A 7,898-nucleotide genomic window follows, 5' to 3' on the forward strand; every position below is an offset into this window, starting at 1 on the left:
TTTCTACTTCTATACAGGATGAATTAATTACAAAAATATTCCTATGTAATAGAATGAATTTGCTGATCATCATTAAATATGAACCAACTGCATTTTAGAGAAGACACCCACCCTCAATACCAGATCATTATAAAGTCATTTCTAGTTATTCATAGTTTAGGGTATCACAACTAACTATCTTAGTTATCTATAGTTTAGAAAAATTAAAACTTGAGGGATGGTTTAGCCATTTAGATTAGGAAGAAATAAATGGTTTAAAAAGTAGGAAAATAATTATGAAGTTGTTACTTTAACATTGGTGTATATTAATATCTCATTTAAGGTGTCATTATTATTAATAGGCTTAATTAACTTTTTTTTTTCCTGTATAAAATTATGTGGTGGCCACAGCTGGAGCCTGGGTTCTCTGCGCAGAAAATCTGGTGTGGGTCTTCACAAGATGGTCAGTGAATTCCTGTAGGGACACTTGGTGAACACAGTCTCTTTCCAGAGGTCAGCAGTGAGATAGCTGTTGGTTTTAGAGATGGCATAGAAAGTGGTCTTAGCAAACTTGCCCAGGGTATCAGTGCAGCCCCTGGCTGAGGTATAGCAGTTGTTGATACCAGCCATCAACAGCAGCAGCTTCTTGGGCACAGGGGCTAAGATGATGTCAGTGTAACTGGGAACAAGAATGAGGTGCACCAGAATAGGGGCAGGGTAGGGCTTGCCAATCTTGTTCTCCCAGTAGCCTCACTGCACAAGAACAATAGAGAGCTTGGCCAGGATACTGGCCCCACAAATTACAGTGGCTACTTCTTTTGAGCACTTAATACTCCGATCAACATGCCCATTACAGTCCCCAATGGTGACAAATACCTTGAACCAGGCTCTCTGACCTGCAGGTGTCTGCTTTTCCATGGGCATAATCTTCAAAATCTTGTCCTTGAGGGATGCCCCCAAGAAAATGTCAATGATCTCAGATTCCTTGACGGGCAGAAAAAAATAGATAGATCTCCTCCAGGGTCTTGATCTTCATATCCTTGGCCAGATGGCCCAGCTTGATGATGAGGATCCACTCCTTGTCCTTGTCCTTACCTCTGCAAGATCCATGGCCTCGGCCCCAACTCTGGCTGCAACCTTGCCTGAGGGCCACTGCCAAATCCTCCACGGAAGCCACAGCCTCCCATTCCAGGGCCTTTGGGGCCTCTGGGGTTTCCCACAGCACCAGTGTCATCTGTCATTTTGTTTCCTGGAGAAAAAAGCTAAGGTATTTTTTAAAAATTACTTGTACGGTAAACACACACACATGCACAACACATTACAGAACACTATTCAGTGATCCATGTTGTAAGTTCAAGCCAACCCAATAAAAGTTGGCCAATTTAGAACATATAACTCTAACATCAAGATTGATAAATTACTCTTTTAGCCAGTGAATGCTAGATACTACCATCTTGGGTTCTGAATTATCTGCAACATGTGTTGTTTCTTCTTCCATGGCTTCCTCTCTTTTTGGCTGTTGTTTCAATTATGTTAGATATTTTGGACCCATAAGTGCTGACAAAATTTTGCATGTGACTGTTCTTGACCTTTCATATATATATTTGTTAGGGTTAAGTTGCACAGTATTAGGAAACCCAAAATCACAGAGGTTTAAACAAAAACAGAATGTAATTTCTTTCTCATGTGTAATTCCAGAGGTGTACCATCCAAGGCTGATAATCTGTTTCACAAAGTCTTCAGAGACTTGGATTCTGTCCATCTCAGCCTCTGTCTTCCCTAAGGTGTGGCTTTCATCCTTCTGGGCTAAAAGGGTGATGTCTTCATTTTATACAGCAGGATAAGTAAAAGAATGAAGAACAACTGTCAAACAATGCACAGAAATTACTTCTGAAAAGGAAGTTTATTCCCTGAAACTATCGAAGACACTTCTTTTTATTTCCCACTAAATAAAACTTAGTCTCATAGCCCCATGAAGCTGAAAGGGAGACTAGGAAATGTAACGTTTTATTCTAGGAGGCCATTTATCCAGGTAAAAATCTAATATTATGGGGGGAAAAACACACCAGGACAATCTAGTGTCCATGAGCATATAATTAATAAAGTGAATGCTCGCAGAAGAAACAGATAAGAAATAAGTAAATGATGAACAGGACAGGAAGGGAAAAAAGCTATTAAAGAATGTCGTTTCACTTCAGTGATCATGCAGAGAGTTCTGCAGCAAAACATGATCACAAATCGGCCCCACCTAAGACAAGGAAAGGGCCCTTTTGGAATTCTATTGTAGTCATTCAATAGCCATGGACCACTGCTCATTCTCCCCACCCCCTTTAATAACAAATTGATTGGGTTTCCCACATTTGGTGGTGCTGTAGAGGAGCAGAAACAGGAAGATTGGAGGGTAGGGTGTAAACGAGTGGGTGTTTTTTTTTTTTCTTTAGAATTATATACATGTAAATATGTATATAATTATGGTATCAAGAATTTGAGATCACTGAGTTATTTAATTATATAACTTAGACAAAAATTCTATTTAGTGTAACATCTTCACACACTTACCTTGAGGATGAACAAACGAACAGTCTGCCGTAAGAGTTCTAAAAACTGCTTCTGGCAAGAAGATTCCAAAACAACTGATGATCCCTTGGGAAAAATAAATATACTGGGGTGTATGGAGAGTTTTATATCTTTCCTTCTTTATTCCCCTGTTTTCTTTTTGTCTGTTTGTTTGCCTTATCTTTGATGCACACATAAAAAGAAGAGTTCAAATAGATTGTAACTGTTAGAATTTTTCCCTTAAAATAAAATAAAAAAATAGTACTGTTGTCCATAAGGCCATCAAAAATCAGCAGCAACATTTGGTGCAATCAATCTATTACAAACCAATTTTATAGCTATATAATGAGATCTAATTGCTGCTTGATTAGTCTGGCTAATATTAAGAGTGTCAGTAATTGCTTTGCATTTCAGTTGGTTTTCCAATTTAAATTGCATGTCCAATACATTACCATTAACTTATGTACTTCTTTTATTTAATAGATTTTTCCTTTCTAGTCCAGATCTATAGAATTTTTGTAACTAGTTGAAATGGGGAAAGGAAAGAAATGAAGACAAATGAGAATATTATACAGTGAATACTTGTATTTCTGGGATGCTGTACTGTATCTTTCACACTATAAACCTAAATGGGTTTCAGATGGTCTGAGATGTCTCTCTGATCATTGACTCAATTGTATGCAAAAGAAAAACTGAGCAAATCAACTCTTTTATCATTGAGCATACAAAATGCTATTAATTATTGAAATAACTAGATTAGCCACTTCCAATTCCTTTTATTTAATCATATTAATTAATAGATCAAGGTAATATTTAATGAAATAACTCAGTGATTGGTTATTGGGGAAAATCAAACAGAAAAAAGGGAATCAAATAGATTTTTTATATATAATTATTTTAGACTGCTGAGGAAATACAATCCATGCTCTGAGTATTAACCATCATATCCTATGACTATATTTTCTGAAAAAAGTCTTTATTTAAAAAAAAATGATATATATTACATTTTTGTTAGCCTACACTACCTAGAAATAAACTAAATAAACTTCTCATGAAAGTCAGCATGTAACAATGGAAAATTATAATGGTAGGAAATTATAACCCACCCCCACATTCTTTTAACATTTTTTTTCTGTAAGTCTTGACTCTGACTAACATGTGGCTTATAGATGAGCAGCATGTTTGTTTAAGAATCCTAGGAACTAACTTCAAAAGATACAGACCCTGACCTTTAAACATTCCAGCTCTGGGAGATTTTCTGACTTTCAACCATGGAGCCAGGATGACATGAAGCTGGGATGATATGAAACCAGGATGACGTGAAGCCAGGATGACATGAAGCCAGGATGACTAAACCAGGATGACGCACACTGAACTATCACCTGCCTTATCAGAATGAACTGTACCCATCAGCACACTGGACCTTTTCAACCCCCTCCCTTGATCTCTTTGTTTTGTTCTCCTCACCCTCACAAAAACCTCTGCCTCCACTGAGAGGTGGAGACGGTTTTTGAGACCTGAGTCCCCCATCTTCCAGATGGCTGATATCTGCACATAAACCATTTTCTTTACATCAGCACCTGCCTCTCAAGCATTGGCTTTCAAGCGGCAGGCAGCTGGACACATGTTTTGTTACAAGTGGAAGCCTAATATTAATCGTGGGGAAAATACTGTGTTTCATGGATAGTTTCTTGAACCTGAATTTTTACAACAAGGACTGTGGGCCAAAAACAAAAAGCAAACAAAGGACAAAACACATCTGGCTTCTGTGAGCTGTAGGTTTTAGGCTTCTATGTCATTAATCCATGACTTCTCCACCATAAGGTCAATCCCATCCTCCCAGTATCTTTTTTTCCAGTACATATGTCTCCCACCCCACCATCCTCACTCATCATGATCATTGCTTTGCCTCATGCAGTTCTTCTTGTAGACCCTTTTACCTCTACATTGAAGCCTGAAAGCCATTTTTAACACACTAACTTAGCTATATTATTTCCTTTTTTAATCTATTACTTCAGTCTGCCCACTACTCTCAGAGTGAGACCAAATGCTCAACATGGGTGACAGAGCTTATTGACCTGGCCCAGATGGCTTCCTCTGCACTCCAGCACACAGCTGGAGTTCCCACTTGCGGAAAGTCCCCTTCCATATGTCTTCAGGGGCTTTGCACATGCTCATTCCAGGAACTCTCCTTACCCTGTGTACTGGGTTGAGTGCCCTTCAAAAGTTCATGTCCACCTCAAACCTATAAACATGTCTTTATCTAGAAAAAGTTTTTGAAGATGTAATCAAGTGAAGATGCGGTCTTAATAGATCAGGATGAGCCTTAAATCTAATGACTGGTGTCTTTACAAGAAGGGGGGAAATTAAACACAGAGACATGGGGAGAATGATATAAGATAATGGAAGCAGAAATTGGAGCTTTGCTACCACAAAGTAAGAGATGTCAAGGATTGTGGGCAATGACCAGAAACTAGGAGAGAAGCATTGTTATGAACTGAATTGTGTCTCTCAATTAATACATTGTAACCTGAATCCCTAATGTGACTATATTTGAAAATAGAGCGTTAAGGAGGTAATTAAGGTTCAATGAGATCATTAGGGTGGAGTTCTAATCAATAAGACTGGGTCCTTATAAGAAAAGAAACACCTCAGGGTCTGCCCCCATCCCCTGACCATTAAACAAAGAAGTCATATAATGATACAACCAGAAGGCAGCTGTCTATAAACCAGGAAGAGAAGCTTTAACAGAAACCAACCCTACTGGCATCTTGATCTTAGACTTTCAGCCTCCACACTTAACCTGTGTTGTTAAGGCCACTCAATCTGTGGTGTTTTGTTATGGTAACCCAAGCAGACTCATAGGCATTGAAATGGTTTACCCTCTGAACCTCCAAGAAGGCCTCCATCATGTTTACACCTTGGCTTTAGACTTTTGGCCTCCAGAACTGTGAAAATAAATTTCTGTTGTTTCAAGCCAACAAGTTTGTGGCCTTAGGAAACTAATACACTCTCCAAGCCTCCCCTATTCTTTCCATCAGCCCCTCTCCCCTCTCTTCTCAGTTATTGTTCCACATCCTTCATTTCTCTACTCACTTCTTTAGAGAAGCATTTTCAGATTCCCCACTTGAAGCAAAATTACAAAGGGACATGTATGTATGAATCTATCTATCTATTTAATTTTTATTTATTTTTATAATTTATTTGTTTGTTTGTTTATTTTATTTTTAGAGAGAGGGAAAAGGAGAAAGAGAGGGAGAGAAACATCACTGTGTGCTTGCCTCTCACTCGCGCCCCCGACTGGGGACCTGATGTGCAACCTAGTCATGTGCCCTGACTGGGAATTGGACCAATGACACTTGGCTCACAGACCGACGTGTATCTATCTATTTATGTTCATTTGGTAGAATATTTGATTAGTATATGTCTCAAGGACTAGGTTTTAAGGTCCCAAAGGTAAACAGCAACCTTTTCAGTTATGTTCATCATTTTATCCCTCAACCGTTCAATGAATGAATTCAGTTGGGAAAAACAAGAATCACTATGGATGATTTAAGAAGAACCAGTTATCAATAATTTGTTCTCCAGTTACAGCTGCTTAATTGTTATGTGTCTTTGAGCAAGTCACTTTATGTCTTTAGAAATCTGTTTCCTCACTTGTGAAATTAGCAAGTGGACTGGATTATTTTCTGAGAACTGATATGATTCTAACATTCTGTGAGACTGTGATTTCTTCTGTTGAAAATTCTTCCTGAGACATTGGTCACAAATACAAGTTCAGACTCATGTGTCTGTGAAAAATAGGTCAGATTCAAGACTAAATTTTACAGTCACCATTGATGTACTGTTTATTGTGACTTGAATGTGGTGGACATTCAAAAAATGAGTGTTGACATTGTTGTGTTCCAAAACTCTAGCACTGTGCCTGGTAATTTTAGGTACTCAGTAATGTTTGTGGAAGTAATTAAGGCAGGTACTCAATTTATATGTGGAATGGAGACCTTTTGCATAGCAACAGCAAGGTATACTCAAATTGTAACATCATTGTTCTCTGTTACCCCAAATAGTGGTGACTGAAACCAATATAAGAGTTTAGAAGATCAATATTTTTCATTTTTTTCTCATTCTGGTCTTCTAAATGCCTTTATCATAGAAAAAAAAAAAAAGCCACAGAAAAGAATGAAGAAAGATTAAAACTTAAAACCAGACATCCAAGATAATTAGATTTATCCTATTTCAACTCCATTGTTAGCTGGGTCCTTGGAGTCTGTCAGAAGGGAAAATCTAGAAAGAAAATGGAGATTTTCAAAAAGTCACTTGACTTCTTGCAGGATTTTGAGTAACCACTTTGGGGCTTTTTCTTCTTTTTTTCCCCTGCCTGGTCTGGTACTGAATCTCCATCGAACATGCTGTGATGCTGGTAATTTGTTAAATATCGTGCAGATCCTTAGCTCCAAGTGAGGCTTTATATCTTGCACATGTTGGGCAGTAATTGGGGATTTGTATTTTCCATGGGGAAATTTATCTGAGTAGTAAGGTTAGTTTCTCTTTTATGAAAGGATTGCTTTTTTTTTTTTTTTTTTTACCCCCCTTGGATTGGTTGTTGTGATCTCTGATTGGATTTTTAAGGGATGACCTGTGCCACCCCAGTATGGTGATTATGATTTCTAATGCTGATTACTTATTGCCTTGGGCAAAGAATGCTAGGATTCCCCCTTCTAGAGAGGAGCATTTCAGGGCCCAATAAGAAAACAAAATGTTGGCTTTTACGTACTCTCAAATTAACCAAAATAAATTAATTAGTTATTTTGTAATATCTATTAGAGAAAACAATATTTATATAAGTATTTGCTTAACAGTCATTTATTCTTGCTAAAATTTTCAAGTTCCTTGAAAGGGCCAACACCTGTTAAGAATGCCATATGTATCCAAATACTTAGGGAAAAAAAAATTCCACATCTTTTTCTTGGTTCAAATGTAGGCCTCCTTGCCTTGGCTGTGGGAGGTTCTAAAAGAGGGACACCCTAGTCCCCAAAGCAAAGGCTCACATGCAGGCTGATACCAAGGAATAGGAGTGAAAGACAGAGGAAGAGTGGAGTGAGGAAGAGAAGGAAAGCCTGTATAAGGATGCATTGTTGAGCTGACCACTGCTGTGGCTATCTGGTGCTCATTGTCTTGGGACCTTCTGAGAAGTAATATATAATGCATTTCACATTCCTTAGCCAGGTTCAAAGGAAAAAGCATCCATTACCTGCCATGCTCTGTTGATGGGGAGTTGCCCCAAGTTTAAGTGTCCTGTAATTTAGAATTGTGTATGTACAAATGCCAAGCAGGCTCCAATAGGTGGTGCCCAGAAACACTGG

At 38.2% G+C, this 7,898-nt stretch overlaps 1 pseudogene; it reads right to left on the minus strand.

Annotated features, from left to right (window-relative positions):
- Positions 1 to 373: 373 nt before the first annotated feature.
- Positions 374 to 1,220, minus strand: LOC150007150 (small ribosomal subunit protein uS5 pseudogene; annotated as a pseudogene).
- Positions 1,221 to 7,898: the final 6,678 nt, after the last annotated feature.

Source organism: Furipterus horrens, unplaced genomic scaffold (genome assembly GCF_987537825.1).
Source record: "Furipterus horrens unplaced genomic scaffold, mFurHor1.1.pri manual_scaffold_6, whole genome shotgun sequence".
NCBI lineage: Eukaryota > Metazoa > Chordata > Mammalia > Chiroptera > Furipteridae > Furipterus > Furipterus horrens.